This window comes from Lissotriton vulgaris, chromosome 11, assembly GCF_964263255.1.
Source record: "Lissotriton vulgaris chromosome 11, aLisVul1.2, whole genome shotgun sequence".
Taxonomy (NCBI): domain Eukaryota; kingdom Metazoa; phylum Chordata; class Amphibia; order Caudata; family Salamandridae; genus Lissotriton; species Lissotriton vulgaris.
The window spans coordinates 88,546,269-88,568,801 of NC_141699.1; positions in this window are offsets into that span (position 1 = coordinate 88,546,269).

Sequence of the window (22,533 nt, forward strand, 5' to 3'; positions counted from 1 at the left end):
GATACCGAAAATTAGCAAAAATCGTCAAAAAAAGTTTTTTGAAAAGATTTGCTAATTTGTCAAATAGCTCAGATTGGATATCAGAGACACCGTTTGAGTGTTCAAGACATAAATACACTTGTTAGAAAGGTCAGATCTGATGCTTTCATTTGATCTGTCTACCTTTGGTATTATCTGAAGTTTTTTTTTAGCTTCCAGCCAAGGGAAAAACCTGATATCGTACCCGATTTTGAGCACCTTGGGCTGGGTGGAAGAAGTGACTTTGCCCCCTTAAATCCAAAAACTTCAAAAAGTCGTCCCTGGAGGACAGAAATGGCCCTTAGACAATCCTGGTATGTCATCTGAGGTATACTATGGGGTCCTTGGGTCCAAAACAAGAAATGTGGTGTGACTCTGAGCTCCATGGCCCATAATGGAAAAAATGTGTTTGACACCAAACACCAATACATGTCAGAAATGGGAGTCAGACATGTACCTGGAGGCTGGAAATGAGCCCTAGCCACTCTTGCTTCATCACCTGAGATATAATATAGGGTCCTGGAGGCCACAGAGACCCACAGTCGTTAGGGTTGATACTGAAAATTTGCAAAACTCGCTAATAGTGAGCACTTTGAGCAAGCTTTTCCCATGCATCACCAGTGATGCATTTGCATCACTAGTGATGCAAATGCATCACCAGTGCTGCGTCTCAGATTTAGTGTGCATCACTAGTGATGCATGAAAAGGTTAAAATGATTTAAACATTTATGGAGATATACATTATGTTTAGGATGTTATTAGGCAACTGTTCCTTGCTGTTTTTTCCATTTTCCACCATTTTTGATGGCCTATAATGGAAAAAATGAGTTTGACACGAAACACCTCGAAATGTCACAAATAGGAGTCAGACGTGTACCTGGAGCCTGGAAATGAGCCCTAGCCACTCTTGTCATATCACCTGAGATATATAATGGGGTCCTGGTGGCTACAGGGGCCTGAAAACAGTCATGGGGGTTGATACCGAAAATTAGCAAAAATCATCCAAAAATTTTTTTGACAAGATTTGCTAATTTGTCAAATAGCTCATATTGGATATCAGAGACACTGTTTGAGTGTTCAAGACATAAATACACTTGTTAGAAAGGTCAGATCTGATGCTTTCATTTGATCTGTCTACCTTTGGTATTATCTGAAGTTTTTTTTAGCTTCCAGCCAAGGGAAAAACCTGATATCGTACCCGATTTTGCGCACCTTGGGCTGGGTGGAAGAAGTGACTTTGCCCCCTTAAATCCAAAAGCTTCAAAAAGTCGTCCCTGGAGGACAGAAATGGCCCTTAGACAATCCTGGTATGTCATCTGAGGTATACTATGGGGTCCTTGGGTCCAAAACACGAAATGTGGTGTGACTCTGAGCTCCATGGCCCATAATGGAAAAAATGTGTTTGACACCAAACACCAATACATGTCAGAAATGGGAGTCAGACATGTACCTGGAGGCTGGAAATGAGCCCTAGCCACTCTTGCTTCATCACCTGAGATATAATATAGGGTCCTGGAGGCCACAGAGACCCACAGTCGTTAGGGTTGATACTGAAAATTTGCAAAACTCGCTAATAGTGAGCACTTTGAGCAAGCTTTTCCCATGCATCACCAGTGATGCGTCAAAGATTTAGTGTGCATCACTAGTGATGCATGAAAAGGTTAAAATGATTTAAACATTTATGGAGATATACATTATGTTTAGGATGTTATTAGGCAACTGTTCCTTGCTGTTTTTTCCATTTTCCACCATTTTTGATGGCCTATAATGGAAAAAATGAGTTTGACACGAAACACCTCGAAATGTCACAAATAGGAGTCAGACGTGTACCTGGAGCCTGGAAATGAGCCCTAGCCACTCTTGTCATATCACCTGAGATATATAATGGGGTCCTGGTGGCTACAGGGGCCTGAAAACAGTCATGGGGGTTGATACCGAAAATTAGCAAAAATCATCCAAAAATTTTTTTGACAAGATTTGCTAATTTGTCAAATAGCTCATATTGGATATCAGAGACACTGTTTGAGTGTTCAAGACATAAATACACTTGTTAGAAAGGTCAGATCTGATGCTTTCATTTGATCTGTCTACCTTTGGTATTATCTGAAGTTTTTTTTAGCTTCCAGCCAAGGGAAAAACCTGATATCGTACCCGATTTTGCGCACCTTGGGCTGGGTGGAAGAAGTGACTTTGCCCCCTTAAATCCAAAAACTTCAAAAAGTCGTCCCTGGAGGACAGAAATGGCCCTTAGACAATCCTGGTATGTCATCTGAGGTATACTATGGGGTCCTTGGGTCCAAAACACGAAATGTGGTGTGACTCTGAGCTCCATGGCCCATAATGGAAAAAATGTGTTTGACACCAAACACCAATACATGTCAGAAATGGGAGTCAGACATGTACCTGGAGGCTGGAAATGAGCCCTAGCCACTCTTGCTTCATCACCTGAGATATAATATAGGGTCCTGGAGGCCACAGAGACCCACAGTCGTTAGGGTTGATACTGAAAATTTGCAAAACTCGCTAATAGTGAGCACTTTGAGCAAGCTTTTCCCATGCATCACCAGTGATGCGTCTCAGATTTAGTGTGCATCACTAGTGATGCATGAAAAGGTTAAAATGATTTAAACATTTATGGAGATATACATTATGTTTAGGATGTTATTAGGCAACTGTTCCTTGCTGTTTTTTCCATTTTCCACCATTTTTGATGGCCTATAATGGAAAAAATGAGTTTGACACGAAACACCTCGAAATGTCACAAATAGGAGTCAGACGTGTACCTGGAGCCTGGAAATGAGCCCTAGCCACTCTTGTCATATCACCTGAGATATATAATGGGGTCCTGGTGGCTACAGGGGCCTGAAAACAGTCATGGGGGTTGATACCGAAAATTAGCAAAAATCATCCAAAAATTTTTTTGACAAGATTTGCTAATTTGTCAAATAGCTCATATTGGATATCAGAGACACTGTTTGAGTGTTCAAGACATAAATACACTTGTTAGAAAGGTCAGATCTGATGCTTTCATTTGATCTGTCTACCTTTGGTATTATCTGAAGTTTTTTTTAGCTTCCAGCCAAGGGAAAAACCTGATATCGTACCCGATTTTGCGCACCTTGGGCTGGGTGGAAGAAGTGACTTTGCCCCCTTAAATCCAAAAACTTCAAAAAGTCGTCCCTGGAGGACAGAAATGGCCCTTAGACAATCCTGGTATGTCATCTGAGGTATACTATGGGGTCCTTGGGTCCAAAACACGAAATGTGGTGTGACTCTGAGCTCCATGGCCCATAATGGAAAAAATGTGTTTGACACCAAACACCAATACATGTCAGAAATGGGAGTCAGACATGTACCTGGAGGCTGGAAATGAGCCCTAGCCACTCTTGCTTCATCACCTGAGATATAATATAGGGTCCTGGAGGCCACAGAGACCCACAGTCGTTAGGGTTGATACTGAAAATTTGCAAAACTCGCTAATAGTGAGCACTTTGAGCAAGCTTTTCCCATGCATCACCAGTGATGCGTCTCAGATTTAGTGTGCATCACTAGTGATGCATGAAAAGGTTAAAATGATTTAAACATTTATGGAGATATACATTATGTTTAGGATGTTATTAGGCAACTGTTCCTTGCTGTTTTTTCCATTTTCCACCATTTTTGATGGCCTATAATGGAAAAAATGAGTTTGACACGAAACACCTCGAAATGTCACAAATAGGAGTCAGACGTGTACCTGGAGCCTGGAAATGAGCCCTAGCCACTCTTGTCATATCACCTGAGATATATAATGGGGTCCTGGTGGCTACAGGGGCCTGAAAACAGTCATGGGGGTTGATACCGAAAATTAGCAAAAATCATCCAAAAATTTTTTTGACAAGATTTGCTAATTTGTCAAATAGCTCATATTGGATATCAGAGACACTGTTTGAGTGTTCAAGACATAAATACACTTGTTAGAAAGGTCAGATCTGATGCTTTCATTTGATCTGTCTACCTTTGGTATTATCTGAAGTTTTTTTTAGCTTCCAGCCAAGGGAAAAACCTGATATCGTACCCGATTTTGCGCACCTTGGGCTGGGTGGAAGAAGTGACTTTGCCCCCTTAAATCCAAAAACTTCAAAAAGTCGTCCCTGGAGGACAGAAATGGCCCTTAGACAATCCTGGTATGTCATCTGAGGTATACTATGGGGTCCTTGGGTCCAAAACACGAAATGTGGTGTGACTCTGAGCTCCATGGCCCATAATGGAAAAAATGTGTTTGACACCAAACACCAATACATGTCAGAAATGGGAGTCAGACATGTACCTGGAGGCTGGAAATGAGCCCTAGCCACTCTTGCTTCATCACCTGAGATATAATATAGGGTCCTGGAGGCCACAGAGACCCACAGTCGTTAGGGTTGATACTGAAAATTTGCAAAACTCGCTAATAGTGAGCACTTTGAGCAAGCTTTTCCCATGCATCACCAGTGATGCGTCTCAGATTTAGTGTGCATCACTAGTGATGCATGAAAAGGTTAAAATGATTTAAACATTTATGGAGATATACATTATGTTTAGGATGTTATTAGGCAACTGTTCCTTGCTGTTTTTTCCATTTTCCACCATTTTTGATGGCCTATAATGGAAAAAATGAGTTTGACACGAAACACCTCGAAATGTCACAAATAGGAGTCAGACGTGTACCTGGAGCCTGGAAATGAGCCCTAGCCACTCTTGTCATATCACCTGAGATATATAATGGGGTCCTGGTGGCTACAGGGGCCTGAAAACAGTCATGGGGGTTGATACCGAAAATTAGCAAAAATCATCCAAAAAATTTTTTGACAAGATTTGCTAATTTGTCAAATAGCTCATATTGGATATCAGAGACACTGTTTGAGTGTTCAAGACATAAATACACTTGTTAGAAAGGTCAGATCTGATGCTTTCATTTGATCTGTCTACCTTTGGTATTTTCTGAAGTTTTTTTTAGCTTCCAGCCAAGGGAAAAACCTGATATCGTACCCGATTTTGCGCACCTTGGGCTGGGTGGAAGAAGTGACTTTGCCCCCTTAAATCCAAAAACTTCAAAAAGTCGTCCCTGGAGGACAGAAATGGCCCTTAGACAATCCTGGTATGTCATCTGAGGTATACTATGGGGTCCTTGGGTCCAAAACACGAAATGTGGTGTGACTCTGAGCTCCATGGCCCATAATGGAAAAAATGTGTTTGACACCAAACACCAATACATGTCAGAAATGGGAGTCAGACATGTACCTGGAGGCTGGAAATGAGCCCTAGCCACTCTTGCTTCATCACCTGAGATATAATATAGGGTCCTGGAGGCCACAGAGACCCACAGTCGTTAGGGTTGATACTGAAAATTTGCAAAACTCGCTAATAGTGAGCACTTTGAGCAAGCTTTTCCCATGCATCACCAGTGATGCGTCTCAGATTTAGTGTGCATCACTAGTGATGCATGAAAAGGTTAAAATGATTTAAACATTTATGGAGATATACATTATGTTTAGGATGTTATTAGGCAACTGTTCCTTGCTGTTTTTTCCATTTTCCACCATTTTTGATGGCCTATAATGGAAAAAATGAGTTTGACACGAAACACCTCGAAATGTCACAAATAGGAGTCAGACGTGTACCTGGAGCCTGGAAATGAGCCCTAGCCACTCTTGTCATATCACCTGAGATATATAATGGGGTCCTGGTGGCTACAGGGGCCTGAAAACAGTCATGGGGGTTGATACCGAAAATTAGCAAAAATCATCCAAAAATTTTTTTGACAAGATTTGCTAATTTGTCAAATAGCTCATATTGGATATCAGAGACACTGTTTGAGTGTTCAAGACATAAATACACTTGTTAGAAAGGTCAGATCTGATGCTTTCATTTGATCTGTCTACCTTTGGTATTATCTGAAGTTTTTTTTAGCTTCCAGCCAAGGGAAAAACCTGATATCGTACCCGATTTTGCGCACCTTGGGCTGGGTGGAAGAAGTGACTTTGCCCCCTTAAATCCAAAAACTTCAAAAAGTCGTCCCTGGAGGACAGAAATGGCCCTTAGACAATCCTGGTATGTCATCTGAGGTATACTATGGGGTCCTTGGGTCCAAAACACGAAATGTGGTGTGACTCTGAGCTCCATGGCCCATAATGGAAAAAATGTGTTTGACACCAAACACCAATACATGTCAGAAATGGGAGTCAGACATGTACCTGGAGGCTGGAAATGAGCCCTAGCCACTCTTGCTTCATCACCTGAGATATAATATAGGGTCCTGGAGGCCACAGAGACCCACAGTCGTTAGGGTTGATACTGAAAATTTGCAAAACTCGCTAATAGTGAGCACTTTGAGCAAGCTTTTCCCATGCATCACCAGTGATGCGTCTCAGATTTAGTGTGCATCACTAGTGATGCATGAAAAGGTTAAAATGATTTAAACATTTATGGAGATATACATTATGTTTAGGATGTTATTAGGCAACTGTTCCTTGCTGTTTTTTCCATTTTCCACCATTTTTGATGGCCTATAATGGAAAAAATGAGTTTGACACGAAACACCTCGAAATGTCACAAATAGGAGTCAGACGTGTACCTGGAGCCTGGAAATGAGCCCTAGCCACTCTTGTCATATCACCTGAGATATATAATGGGGTCCTGGTGGCTACAGGGGCCTGAAAACAGTCATGGGGGTTGATACCGAAAATTAGCAAAAATCATCCAAAAAATTTTTTGACAAGATTTGCTAATTTGTCAAATAGCTCATATTGGATATCAGAGACACTGTTTGAGTGTTCAAGACATAAATACACTTGTTAGAAAGGTCAGATCTGATGCTTTCATTTGATCTGTCTACCTTTGGTATTATCTGAAGTTTTTTTTAGCTTCCAGCCAAGGGAAAAACCTGATATCGTACCCGATTTTGCGCACCTTGGGCTGGGTGGAAGAAGTGACTTTGCCCCCTTAAATCCAAAAACTTCAAAAAGTCGTCCCTGGAGGACAGAAATGGCCCTTAGACAATCCTGGTATGTCATCTGAGGTATACTATGGGGTCCTTGGGTCCAAAACACGAAATGTGGTGTGACTCTGAGCTCCATGGCCCATAATGGAAAAAATGTGTTTGACACCAAACACCAATACATGTCAGAAATGGGAGTCAGACATGTACCTGGAGGCTGGAAATGAGCCCTAGCCACTCTTGCTTCATCACCTGAGATATAATATAGGGTCCTGGAGGCCACAGAGACCCACAGTCATTAGGGTTGATACTGAAAATTTGCAAAACTCGCTAATAGTGAGCACTTTGAGCAAGCTTTTCCCATGCATCACCAGTGATGCGTCTCAGATTTAGTGTGCATCACTAGTGATGCATGAAAAGGTTAAAATGATTTAAACATTTATGGAGATATACATTATGTTTAGGATGTTATTAGGCAACTGTTCCTTGCTGTTTTTTCCATTTTCCACCATTTTTGATGGCCTATAATGGAAAAAATGAGTTTGACACGAAACACCTCGAAATGTCACAAATAGGAGTCAGACGTGTACCTGGAGCCTGGAAATGAGCCCTAGCCACTCTTGTCATATCACCTGAGATATATAAGGGGGTCCTGGTGGCTACAGGGGCCTGAAAACAGTCATGGGGGTTGATACCGAAAATTAGCAAAAATCATCCAAAAAATTTTTTGACAAGATTTGCTAATTTGTCAAATAGCTCATATTGGATATCAGAGACACCGTTTGAGTGTTCAAGACATAAATACACTTGTTAGAAAGGTCAGATCTGATGCTTTCATTTGATCTGTCTACCTTTGGTATTATCTGAAGTTTTTTTTAGCTTCCAGCCAAGGGAAAAACCTGATATCGTACCCGATTTTGCGCACCTTGGGCTGGGTGGAAGAAGTGACTTTGCCCCCTTAAATCCAAAAACTTCAAAAAGTCGTCCCTGGAGGACAGAAATGGGTCTTAGACACTCCTGGTATGTCATCTGAGGTATACTATGGGGTCCTTGGGTCCAAAACTAGAAATGTGGTGTGACTCTGAGCTCTATGGCACATAATGGAAAAAATTAGTTTGACTCCAAACACCTCAACATGTCAGAAATGGGAGTCAGACATGTACCTGGAGCCTGGAAATGAGCCCTAGCCACTCTTGCTTCATCACCTGAGATATAATATAGGGTCCTGGTGGCCAAAGGGACCCACAAACAGTCATTAGGGTTGATAATGAAAATTTGCAAAACTCGCTAATAGTGAGCACTTTTAGCAAGCTTTTCCCATGCATCACCACTGATGCATTTGCATCACTAGTGATGCAAATGCATCACCAGTGCTGCGTCTCAGATTTAGTGTGCTTCACTAGTGATGCATGAAAAGGTTAAAATGATTTAAACATTTATGGAGATATACATTATGTTTAGGATGTTATTAGGCAACTGTTCCTTGCTGTTTTTTCCATTTTCCACCATTTTTGATGGCCTATCATGGAAAAAATGAGTTTGACACGAAACACCTCGAAATGTCACAAATACGAGTCAGACGTGTACCTGGAGCCTGGAAATGAGCCCTAGCCACTCTTGTCATATCACCTGAGATACATAATGGGGTCCTGGTGGCTACAGGGGCCTGAAAACAGTCATGAGGGTTGATACCGAAAATTAGCAAAAATTGTCAAAACATTTTTTTGCCAAGATTTGCTAATTTGTCAAATAGCTCAGATTGGATATCAGAGACACCGTTTGAGTGTTCAAGACATAAATACACTTGTTAGAAAGGTCAGATCTGATGCTTTCATTTGATCTGTCTACCTTTGGTATTATCTGAAGTTTTTTTTAGCTTCCAGCCAAGGGAAAAACCTGATATCGTACCCGATTTTGCGCACCTTGGGCTGGGTGGAAGAAGTGACTTTGCCCCCTTAAATCCAAAAACTTCAAAAAGTCGTCCCTGGAGGACAGAAATGGCCCTTAGACAATCCTGGTATGTCATCTGAGGTATACTATGGGGTCCTTGGGTCCAAAACAAGAAATGTGGTGTGACTCTGAGCTCCATGGCCCATAATGGAAAAAATGTGTTTGACACCAAACACCAATACAAGTCAGAAATGGGAGTCAGACATGTACCTGGAGGCTGGAAATGAGCCCTAGCCACTCTTGCTTCATCACCTGAGATATAATATAGGGTCCTGGAGGCCACAGAGACCCACAGTCGTTAGGGTTGATACTGAAAATTTGCAAAACTCGCTAATAGTGAGCACTTTGAGCAAGCTTTTCCCATGCATCACCAGTGATGCATTTGCATCACTAGTGATGCAAATGCATCACCAGTGCTGCGTCTCAGATTTAGTGTGCATCACTAGTGATGCATGAAAAGGTTAAAATGATTTAAACATTTATGGAGATATACATTATGTTTAGGATGTTATTAGGCAACTGTTCCTTGCTGTTTTTTCCATTTTCCACCATTTTTGATGGCCTATAATGGAAAAAATGAGTTTGACACGAAACACCTCGAAATGTCACAAATAGGAGTCAGACGTGTACCTGGAGCCTGGAAATGAGCCCTAGCCACTCTTGTCATATCACCTGAGATATATAATGGGGTCCTGGTGGCTACAGGGGCCTGAAAACAGTCATGGGGGTTGATACCGAAAATTAGCAAAAATCATCCAAAAAATTTTTTGACAAGATTTGCTAATTTGTCAAATAGCTCATATTGGATATCAGAGACACTGTTTGAGTGTTCAAGACATAAATACACTTGTTAGAAAGGTCAGATCTGATGCTTTCATTTGATCTGTCTACCTTTGGTATTATCTGAAGTTTTTTTTAGCTTCCAGCCAAGGGAAAAACCTGATATCGTACCCGATTTTGCGCACCTTGGGCTGGGTGGAAGAAGTGACTTTGCCCCCTTAAATCCAAAAACTTCAAAAAGTCGTCCCTGGAGGACAGAAATGGCCCTTAGACAATCCTGGTATGTCATCTGAGGTATACTATGGGGTCCTTGGGTCCAAAACACGAAATGTGGTGTGACTCTGAGCTCCATGGCCCATAATGGAAAAAATGTGTTTGACACCAAACACCAATACATGTCAGAAATGGGAGTCAGACATGTACCTGGAGGCTGGAAATGAGCCCTAGCCACTCTTGCTTCATCACCTGAGATATAATATAGGGTCCTGGAGGCCACAGAGACCCACAGTCGTTAGGGTTGATACTGAAAATTTGCAAAACTCGCTAATAGTGAGCACTTTGAGCAAGCTTTTCCCATGCATCACCAGTGATGCGTCTCAGATTTAGTGTGCATCACTAGTGATGCATGAAAAGGTTAAAATGATTTAAACATTTATGGAGATATACATTATGTTTAGGATGTTATTAGGCAACTGTTCCTTGCTGTTTTTTCCATTTTCCACCATTTTTGATGGCCTATAATGGAAAAAATGAGTTTGACACGAAACACCTCGAAATGTCACAAATAGGAGTCAGACGTGTACCTGGAGCCTGGAAATGAGCCCTAGCCACTCTTGTCATATCACCTGAGATATATAATGGGGTCCTGGTGGCTACAGGGGCCTGAAAACAGTCATGGGGGTTGATACCGAAAATTAGCAAAAATCATCCAAAAAGTTTTTTGACAAGATTTGCTAATTTGTCAAATAGCTCATATTGGATATCAGAGACACTGTTTGAGTGTTCAAGACATAAATACACTTGTTAGAAAGGTCAGATCTGATGCTTTCATTTGATCTGTCTACCTTTGGTATTATCTGAAGTTTTTTTTAGCTTCCAGCCAAGGGAAAAACCTGATATCGTACCCGATTTTGCGCACCTTGGGCTGGGTGGAAGAAGTGACTTTGCCCCCTTAAATCCAAAAACTTCAAAAAGTCGTCCCTGGAGGACAGAAATGGGTCTTAGACACTCCTGGTATGTCATCTGAGGTATACTATGGGGTCCTTAGGTCCAAAACTAGAAATGTGGTGTGACTCTGAGCTCTATGGCACATAATGGAAAAAATTAGTTTGACTCCAAACACCTCAACATGTCAGAAATGGGAGTCAGACATGTACCTGGAGCCTGGAAATGAGCCCTAGCCACTCTTGCTTCATCACCTGAGATATAATATAGGGTCCTGGTGGCCAAAGGGACCCACAAACAGTCATTAGGGTTGATAATGAAAATTTGCAAAACTCGCTAATAGTGAGCACTTTTAGCAAGCTTTTCCCATGCATCACCACTGATGCATTTGCATCACTAGTGATGCAAATGCATCACCAGTGCTGCGTCTCAGATTTAGTGTGCTTCACTAGTGATGCATGAAAAGGTTAAAATGATTTAAACATTTATGGAGATATACATTATGTTTAGGATGTTATTAGGCAACTGTTCCTTGCTGTTTTTTCCATTTTCCACCATTTTTGATGGCCTATCATGGAAAAAATGAGTTTGACACGAAACACCTCGAAATGTCACAAATACGAGTCAGACGTGTACCTGGAGCCTGGAAATGAGCCCTAGCCACTCTTGTCATATCACCTGAGATACATAATGGGGTCCTGGTGGCTACAGGGGCCTGAAAACAGTCATGAGGGTTGATACCGAAAATTAGCAAAAATTGTCAAAACATTTTTTTGCCAAGATTTGCTAATTTGTCAAATAGCTCAGATTGGATATCAGAGACACCGTTTGAGTGTTCAAGACATGAATACACTTGTTAGAAAGGTCAGATCTGATGCTTTCATTTGATCTGTCTACCTTTGGTATTATCTGAAGTTTTTTTTAGCTTCCAGCCAAGGGAAAAACCTGATATCGTACCCGATTTTGCGCACCTTGGGCTGGGTGGAAGAAGTGACTTTGCCCCCTTAAATCCAAAAACTTCAAAAAGTCGTCCCTGGAGGACAGAAATGGCCCTTAGACAATCCTGGTATGTCATCTGAGGTATACTATGGGGTCCTTGGGTCCAAAACACGAAATGTGGTGTGACTCTGAGCTCCATGGCCCATAATGGAAAAAATGTGTTTGACACCAAACACCAATACATGTCAGAAATGGGAGTCAGACATGTACCTGGAGGCTGGAAATGAGCCCTAGCCACTCTTGCTTCATCACCTGAGATATAATATAGGGTCCTGGAGGCCACAGAGACCCACAGTCGTTAGGGTTGATACTGAAAATTTGCAAAACTCGCTAATAGTGAGCACTTTGAGCAAGCTTTTCCCATGCATCACCAGTGATGCATTTGCATCACTAGTGATGCAAATGCATCACCAGTGCTGCGTCTCAGATTTAGTGTGCATCACTAGTGATGCATGAAAAGGTTAAAATGATTTAAACATTTATGGAGATATACATTATGTTTAGGATGTTATTAGGCAACTGTTCCTTGCTGTTTTTTCCATTTTCCACCATTTTTGATGGCCTATAATGGAAAAAATGAGTTTGACACGAAACACCTCGAAATGTCACAAATAGGAGTCAGACGTGTACCTGGAGCCTGGAAATGAGCCCTAGCCACTCTTGTCATATCACCTGAGATATATAATGGGGTCCTGGTGGCTACAGGGGCCTGAAAACAGTCATGGGGGTTGATACCGAAAATTAGCAAAAATCATCCAAAAATTTTTTTGACAAGATTTGCTAATTTGTCAAATAGCTCATATTGGATATCAGAGACACCGTTTGAGTGTTCAAGACATAAATACACTTGTTAGAAAAGTCAGATCTGATGCTTTCATTTGATCTGTCTACCTTTGGTATTATCTGAAGTTTTTTTTAGCTTCCAGCCAAGGGAAAAACCTGATATCGTACCCGATTTTGCGCACCTTGGGCTGGGTGGAAGAAGTGACTTTGCCCCCTTAAATCCAAAAACTTCAAAAAGTCGTCCCTGGAGGACAGAAATGGGTCTTAGACACTCCTGGTATGTCATCTGAGGTATACTATGGGGTCCTTGGGTCCAAAACTAGAAATGTGGTGTGACTCTGAGCTCTATGGCACATAATGGAAAAAATTAGTTTGACTCCAAACACCTCAACATGTCAGAAATGGGAGTCAGACATGTACCTGGAGCCTGGAAATGAGCCCTAGCCACTCTTGCTTCATCACCTGAGATATAATATAGGGTCCTGGTGGCCAAAGGGACCCACAAACAGTCATTAGGGTTGATAATGAAAATTTGCAAAACTCGCTAATAGTGAGCACTTTTAGCAAGCTTTTCCCATGCATCACCACTGATGCATTTGCATCACTAGTGATGCGAATGCATCACCAGTGCTGCGTCTCAGATTTAGTGTGCTTCACTAGTGATGCATGAAAAGGTTAAAATGATTTAAACATTTATGGAGATATACATTATGTTTAGGATGTTATTAGGCGACTGTTCCTTGCTGTTTTTTCCATTTTCCACCATTTTTGATGGCCTATCATGGAAAAAATGAGTTTGACACGAAACACCTCGAAATGTCACAAATACGAGTCAGACGTGTACCTGGAGCCTGGAAATGAGCCCTAGCCACTCTTGTCATATCACCTGAGATACATAATGGGGTCCTGGTGGCTACAGGGGCCTGAAAACAGTCATGGGGGTTGATACCGAAAATTAGCAAAAATCGTCAAAAAAAGTTTTTTGAAAAGATTTGCTAATTTGTCAAATAGCTCAGATTGGATATCAGAGACACCGTTTGAGTGTTCAAGACATAAATACACTTGTTAGAAAGGTCAGATCTGATGCTTTCATTTGATCTGTCTACCTTTGGTATTATCTGAAGTTTTTTTTTAGCTTCCAGCCAAGGGAAAAACCTGATATCGTACCCGATTTTGAGCACCTTGGGCTGGGTGGAAGAAGTGACTTTGCCCCCTTAAATCCAAAAACTTCAAAAAGTCGTCCCTGGAGGACAGAAATGGCCCTTAGACAATCCTGGTATGTCATCTGAGGTATACTATGGGGTCCTTGGGTCCAAAACAAGAAATGTGGTGTGACTCTGAGCTCCATGGCCCATAATGGAAAAAATGTGTTTGACACCAAACACCAATACATGTCAGAAATGGGAGTCAGACATGTACCTGGAGGCTGGAAATGAGCCCTAGCCACTCTTGCTTCATCACCTGAGATATAATATAGGGTCCTGGAGGCCACAGAGACCCACAGTCGTTAGGGTTGATACTGAAAATTTGCAAAACTCGCTAATAGTGAGCACTTTGAGCAAGCTTTTCCCATGCATCACCAGTGATGCATTTGCATCACTAGTGATGCAAATGCATCACCAGTGCTGCGTCTCAGATTTAGTGTGCATCACTAGTGATGCATGAAAAGGTTAAAATGATTTAAACATTTATGGAGATATACATTATGTTTAGGATGTTATTAGGCAACTGTTCCTTGCTGTTTTTTCCATTTTCCACCATTTTTGATGGCCTATAATGGAAAAAATGAGTTTGACACGAAACACCTCGAAATGTCACAAATAGGAGTCAGACGTGTACCTGGAGCCTGGAAATGAGCCCTAGCCACTCTTGTCATATCACCTGAGATATATAATGGGGTCCTGGTGGCTACAGGGGCCTGAAAACAGTCATGGGGGTTGATACCGAAAATTAGCAAAAATCATCCAAAAATTTTTTTGACAAGATTTGCTAATTTGTCAAATAGCTCATATTGGATATCAGAGACACTGTTTGAGTGTTCAAGACATAAATACACTTGTTAGAAAGGTCAGATCTGATGCTTTCATTTGATCTGTCTACCTTTGGTATTATCTGAAGTTTTTTTTAGCTTCCAGCCAAGGGAAAAACCTGATATCGTACCCGATTTTGCGCACCTTGGGCTGGGTGGAAGAAGTGACTTTGCCCCCTTAAATCCAAAAGCTTCAAAAAGTCGTCCCTGGAGGACAGAAATGGCCCTTAGACAATCCTGGTATGTCATCTGAGGTATACTATGGGGTCCTTGGGTCCAAAACACGAAATGTGGTGTGACTCTGAGCTCCATGGCCCATAATGGAAAAAATGTGTTTGACACCAAACACCAATACATGTCAGAAATGGGAGTCAGACATGTACCTGGAGGCTGGAAATGAGCCCTAGCCACTCTTGCTTCATCACCTGAGATATAATATAGGGTCCTGGAGGCCACAGAGACCCACAGTCGTTAGGGTTGATACTGAAAATTTGCAAAACTCGCTAATAGTGAGCACTTTGAGCAAGCTTTTCCCATGCATCACCAGTGATGCGTCTCAGATTTAGTGTGCATCACTAGTGATGCATGAAAAGGTTAAAATGATTTAAACATTTATGGAGATATACATTATGTTTAGGATGTTATTAGGCAACTGTTCCTTGCTGTTTTTTCCATTTTCCACCATTTTTGATGGCCTATAATGGAAAAAATGAGTTTGACACGAAACACCTCGAAATGTCACAAATAGGAGTCAGACGTGTACCTGGAGCCTGGAAATGAGCCCTAGCCACTCTTGTCATATCACCTGAGATATATAATGGGGTCCTGGTGGCTACAGGGGCCTGAAAACAGTCATGGGGGTTGATACCGAAAATTAGCAAAAATCATCCAAAAAATTTTTTGACAAGATTTGCTAATTTGTCAAATAGCTCATATTGGATATCAGAGACACTGTTTGAGTGTTCAAGACATAAATACACTTGTTAGAAAGGTCAGATCTGATGCTTTCATTTGATCTGTCTACCTTTGGTATTATCTGAAGTTTTTTTTAGCTTCCAGCCAAGGGAAAAACCTGATATCGTACCCGATTTTGCGCACCTTGGGCTGGGTGGAAGAAGTGACTTTGCCCCCTTAAATCCAAAAACTTCAAAAAGTCGTCCCTGGAGGACAGAAATGGCCCTTAGACAATCCTGGTATGTCATCTGAGGTATACTATGGGGTCCTTGGGTCCAAAACACGAAATGTGGTGTGACTCTGAGCTCCATGGCCCATAATGGAAAAAATGTGTTTGACACCAAACACCAATACATGTCAGAAATGGGAGTCAGACATGTACCTGGAGGCTGGAAATGAGCCCTAGCCACTCTTGCTTCATCACCTGAGATATAATATAGGGTCCTGGAGGCCACAGAGACCCACAGTCGTTAGGGTTGATACTGAAAATTTGCAAAACTCGCTAATAGTGAGCACTTTGAGCAAGCTTTTCCCATGCATCACCAGTGATGCGTCTCAGATTTAGTGTGCATCACTAGTGATGCATGAAAAGGTTAAAATGATTTAAACATTTATGGAGATATACATTATGTTTAGGATGTTATTAGGCAACTGTTCCTTGCTGTTTTTTCCATTTTCCACCATTTTTGATGGCCTATAATGGAAAAAATGAGTTTGACACGAAACACCTCGAAATGTCACAAATAGGAGTCAGACGTGTACCTGGAGCCTGGAAATGAGCCCTAGCCACTCTTGTCATATCACCTGAGATATATAATGGGGTCCTGGTGGCTACAGGGGCCTGAAAACAGTCATGGGGGTTGATACCGAAAATTAGCAAAAATCATCCAAAATTTTTTTTGACAAGATTTGCTAATTTGTCAAATAGCTCATATTGGATATCAGAGACACTGTTTGAGTGTTCAAGACATAAATACACTTGTTAGAAAGGTCAGATCTGATGCTTTCATTTGATCTGTCTACCTTTGGTATTATCTGAAGTTTTTTTTAGCTTCCAGCCAAGGGAAAAACCTGATATCGTACCCGATTTTGCGCACCTTGGGCTGGGTGGAAGAAGTGACTTTGCCCCCTTAAATCCAAAAACTTCAAAAAGTCGTCCCTGGAGGACAGAAATGGCCCTTAGACAATCCTGGTATGTCATCTGAGGTATACTATGGGGTCCTTGGGTCCAAAACACGAAATGTGGTGTGACTCTGAGCTCCATGGCCCATAATGGAAAAAATGTGTTTGACACCAAACACCAATACATGTCAGAAATGGGAGTCAGACATGTACCTGGAGGCTGGAAATGAGCCCTAGCCACTCTTGCTTCATCACCTGAGATATAATATAGGGTCCTGGAGGCCACAGAGACCCACAGTCATTAGGGTTGATACTGAAAATTTGCAAAACTCGCTAATAGTGAGCACTTTGAGAAAGCTTTTCCCATGCATCACCAGTGATGCGTCTCAGATTTAGTGTGCATCACTAGTGATGCATGAAAAGGTTAAAATGATTTAAACATTTATGGAGATATACATTATGTTTAGGATGTTATTAGGCAACTGTTCCTTGCTGTTTTTTCCATTTTCCACCATTTTTGATGGCCTATAATGGAAAAAATGAGTTTGACACGAAACACCTCGAAATGTCACAAATAGGAGTCAGACGTGTACCTGGAGCCTGGAAATGAGCCCTAGCCACTCTTGTCATATCACCTGAGATATATAAGGGGGTCCTGGTGGCTACAGGGGCCTGAAAACAGTCATGGGGGTTGATACCGAAAATTAGCAAAAATCATCCAAAAATTTTTTTGACAAGATTTGCTAATTTGTCAAATAGCTCATATTGGATATCAGAGACACCGTTTGAGTGTTCAAGACATAAATACACTTGTTAGAAAGGTCAGATCTGATGCTTTCATTTGATCTGTCTACCTTTGGTATTATCTGAAGTTTTTTTTAGCTTCCAGCCAAGGGAAAAACCTGATATCGTACCCGATTTTGCGCACCTTGGGCTGGGTGGAAGAAGTGACTTTGCCCCCTTAAATCCAAAAACTTCAAAAAGTCGTCCCTGGAGGACAGAAATGGGTCTTAGACACTCCTGGTATGTCATCTGAGGTATACTATGGGGTCCTTGGGTCCAAAACTAGAAATGTGGTGTGACTCTGAGCTCTATGGCACATAATGGAAAAAATTAGTTTGACTCCAAACACCTCAACATGTCAGAAATGGGAGTCAGACATGTACCTGGAGCCTGGAAATGAGCCCTAGCCACTCTTGCTTCATCACCTGAGATATAATATAGGGTCCTGGTGGCCAAAGGGACCCACAAACAGTCATTAGGGTTGATAATGAAAATTTGCAAAACTCGCTAATAGTGAGCACTTTTAGCAAGCTTTTCCCATGCATCACCACTGATGCATTTGCATCACTAGTGATGCAAATGCATCACCAGTGCTGCGTCTCAGATTTAGTGTGCTTCACTAGTGATGCATGAAAAGGTTAAAATGATTTAAACATTTATGGAGATATACATTATGTTTAGGATGTTATTAGGCAACTGTTCCTTGCTGTTTTTTCCATTTTCCACCATTTTTGATGGCCTATCATGGAAAAAATGAGTTTGACACGAAACACCTCGAAATGTCACAAATACGAGTCAGACGTGTACCTGGAGCCTGGAAATGAGCCCTAGCCACTCTTGTCATATCACCTGAGATACATAATGGGGTCCTGGTGGCTACAGGGGCCTGAAAACAGTCATGAGGGTTGATACCGAAAATTAGCAAAAATTGTCAAAACATTTTTTTGCCAAGATTTGCTAATTTGTCAAATAGCTCAGATTGGATATCAGAGACACCGTTTGAGTGTTCAAGACATAAATACACTTGTTAGAAAGGTCAGATCTGATGCTTTCATTTGATCTGTCTACCTTTGGTATTATCTGAAGTTTTTTTTAGCTTCCAGCCAAGGGAAAAACCTGATATCGTACCCGATTTTGCGCACCTTGGGCTGGGTGGAAGAAGTGACTTTGCCCCCTTAAATCCAAAAACTTCAAAAAGTCGTCCCTGGAGGACAGAAATGGCCCTTAGACAATCCTGGTATGTCATCTGAGGTATACTATGGGGTCCTTGGGTCCAAAACACGAAATGTGGTGTGACTCTGAGCTCCATGGCCCATAATGGAAAAAATGTGTTTGACACCAAACACCAATACATGTCAGAAATGGGAGTCAGACATGTACCTGGAGGCTGGAAATGAGCCCTAGCCACTCTTGCTTCATCACCTGAGATATAATATAGGGTCCTGGAGGCCACAGAGACCCACAGTCGTTAGGGTTGATACTGAAAATTTGCAAAACTCGCTAATAGTGAGCACTTTGAGCAAGCTTTTCCCATGCATCACCAGTGATGCATTTGCATCACTAGTGATGCAAATGCATCACCAGTGCTGCGTCTCAGATTTAGTGTGCATCACTAGTGATGCATGAAAAGGTTAAAATGATTTAAACATTTATGGAGATATACATTATGTTTAGGATGTTATTAGGCAACTGTTCCTTGCTGTTTTTTCCATTTTCCACCATTTTTGATGGCCTATAATGGAAAAAATGAGTTTGACACGAAACACCTCGAAATGTCACAAATAGGAGTCAGACGTGTACCTGGAGCCTGGAAATGAGCCCTAGCCACTCTTGTCATATCACCTGAGATATATAATGGGGTCCTGGTGGCTACAGGGGCCTGAAAACAGTCATGGGGGTTGATACCGAAAATTAGCAAAAATCATCCAAAAATTTTTTTGACAAGATTTGCTAATTTGTCAAATAGCTCATATTGGATATCAGAGACACCGTTTGAGTGTTCAAGACATAAATACACTTGTTAGAAAGGTCAGATCTGATGCTTTCATTTGATCTGTCTACCTTTGGTATTATCTGAAGTTTTTTTTAGCTTCCAGCCAAGGGAAAAACCTGATATCGTACCCGATTTTGCGCACCTTGGGCTGGGTGGAAGAAGTGACTTTGCCCCCTTAAATCCAAAAACTTCAAAAAGTCGTCCCTGGAGGACAGAAATGGGTCTTAGACACTCCTGGTATGTCATCTGAGGTATACTATGGGGTCCTTGGGTCCAAAACTAGAAATGTGGTGTGACTCTGAGCTCTATGGCACATAATGGAAAAAATTAGTTTGACTCCAAACACCTCAACATGTCAGAAATGGGAGTCAGACATGTACCTGGAGCCTGGAAATGAGCCCTAGCCACTCTTGCTTCATCACCTGAGATATAATATAGGGTCCTGGTGGCCAAAGGGACCCACAAACAGTCATTAGGGTTGATAATGAAAATTTGCAAAACTCGCTAATAGTGAGCACTTTTAGCAAGCTTTTCCCATGCATCACCACTGATGCATTTGCATCACTAGTGATGCGAATGCATCACCAGTGCTGCGTCTCAGATTTAGTGTGCTTCACTAGTGATGCATGAAAAGGTTAAAATGATTTAAACATTTATGGAGATATACATTATGTTTAGGATGTTATTAGGCAACTGTTCCTTGCTGTTTTTTCCATTTTCCACCATTTTTGATGGCCTATCATGGAAAAAATGAGTTTGACACGAAACACCTCGAAATGTCACAAATACGAGTCAGACGTGTACCTGGAGCCTGGAAATGAGCCCTAGCCACTCTTGTCATATCACCTGAGATACATAATGGGGTCCTGGTGGCTACAGGGGCCTGAAAACAGTCATGGGGGTTGATACCGAAAATTAGCAAAAATCGTCAAAAAAAGTTTTTTGAAAAGATTTGCTAATTTGTCAAATAGCTCAGATTGGATATCAGAGACACCGTTTGAGTGTTCAAGACATAAATACACTTGTTAGAAAGGTCAGATCTGATGCTTTCATTTGATCTGTCTACCTTTGGTATTATCTGAAGTTTTTTTTTAGCTTCCAGCCAAGGGAAAAACCTGATATCGTACCCGATTTTGAGCACCTTGGGCTGGGTGGAAGAAGTGACTTTGCCCCCTTAAATCCAAAAACTTCAAAAAGTCGTCCCTGGAGGACAGAAATGGCCCTTAGACAATCCTGGTATGTCATCTGAGGTATACTATGGGGTCCTTGGGTCCAAAACAAGAAATGTGGTGTGACTCTGAGCTCCATGGCCCATAATGGAAAAAATGTGTTTGACACCAAACACCAATACATGTCAGAAATGGGAGTCAGACATGTACCTGGAGGCTGGAAATGAGCCCTAGCCACTCTTGCTTCATCACCTGAGATATAATATAGGGTCCTGGAGGCCACAGAGACCCACAGTCGTTAGGGTTGATACTGAAAATTTGCAAAACTCGCTAATAGTGAGCACTTTGAGCAAGCTTTTCCCATGCATCACCAGTGATGCATTTGCATCACTAGTGATGCAAATGCATCACCAGTGCTGCGTCTCAGATTTAGTGTGCATCACTAGTGATGCATGAAAAGGTTAAAATGATTTAAACATTTATGGAGATATACATTATGTTTAGGATGTTATTAGGCAACTGTTCCTTGCTGTTTTTTCCATTTTCCACCATTTTTGATGGCCTATAATGGAAAAAATGAGTTTGACACGAAACACCTCGAAATGTCACAAATAGGAGTCAGACGTGTACCTGGAGCCTGGAAATGAGCCCTAGCCACTCTTGTCATATCACCTGAGATATATAATGGGGTCCTGGTGGCTACAGGGGCCTGAAAACAGTCATGGGGGTTGATACCGAAAATTAGCAAAAATCATCCAAAAATTTTTTTGACAAGATTTGCTAATTTGTCAAATAGCTCATATTGGATATCAGAGACACTGTTTGAGTGTTCAAGACATAAATACACTTGTTAGAAAGGTCAGATCTGATGCTTTCATTTGATCTGTCTACCTTTGGTATTATCTGAAGTTTTTTTTAGCTTCCAGCCAAGGGAAAAACCTGATATCGTACCCGATTTTGCGCACCTTGGGCTGGGTGGAAGAAGTGACTTTGCCCCCTTAAATCCAAAAGCTTCAAAAAGTCGTCCCTGGAGGACAGAAATGGCCCTTAGACAATCCTGGTATGTCATCTGAGGTATACTATGGGGTCCTTGGGTCCAAAACACGAAATGTGGTGTGACTCTGAGCTCCATGGCCCATAATGGAAAAAATGTGTTTGACACCAAACACCAATACATGTCAGAAATGGGAGTCAGACATGTACCTGGAGGCTGGAAATGAGCCCTAGCCACTCTTGCTTCATCACCTGAGATATAATATAGGGTCCTGGAGGCCACAGAGACCCACAGTCGTTAGGGTTGATACTGAAAATTTGCAAAACTCGCTAATAGTGAGCACTTTGAGCAAGCTTTTCCCATGCATCACCAGTGATGCGTCTCAGATTTAGTGTGCATCACTAGTGATGCATGAAAAGGTTAAAATGATTTAAACATTTATGGAGATATACATTATGTTTAGGATGTTATTAGGCAACTGTTCCTTGCTGTTTTTTCCATTTTCCACCATTTTTGATGGCCTATAATGGAAAAAATGAGTTTGACACGAAACACCTCGAAATGTCACAAATAGGAGTCAGACGTGTACCTGGAGCCTGGAAATGAGCCCTAGCCACTCTTGTCATATCACCTGAGATATATAATGGGGTCCTGGTGGCTACAGGGGCCTGAAAACAGTCATGGGGGTTGATACCGAAAATTAGCAAAAATCATCCCAAAAATTTTTTGACAAGATTTGCTAATTTGTCAAATAGCTCATATTGGATATCAGAGACACTGTTTGAGTGTTCAAGACATAAATACACTTGTTAGAAAGGTCAGATCTGATGCTTTCAT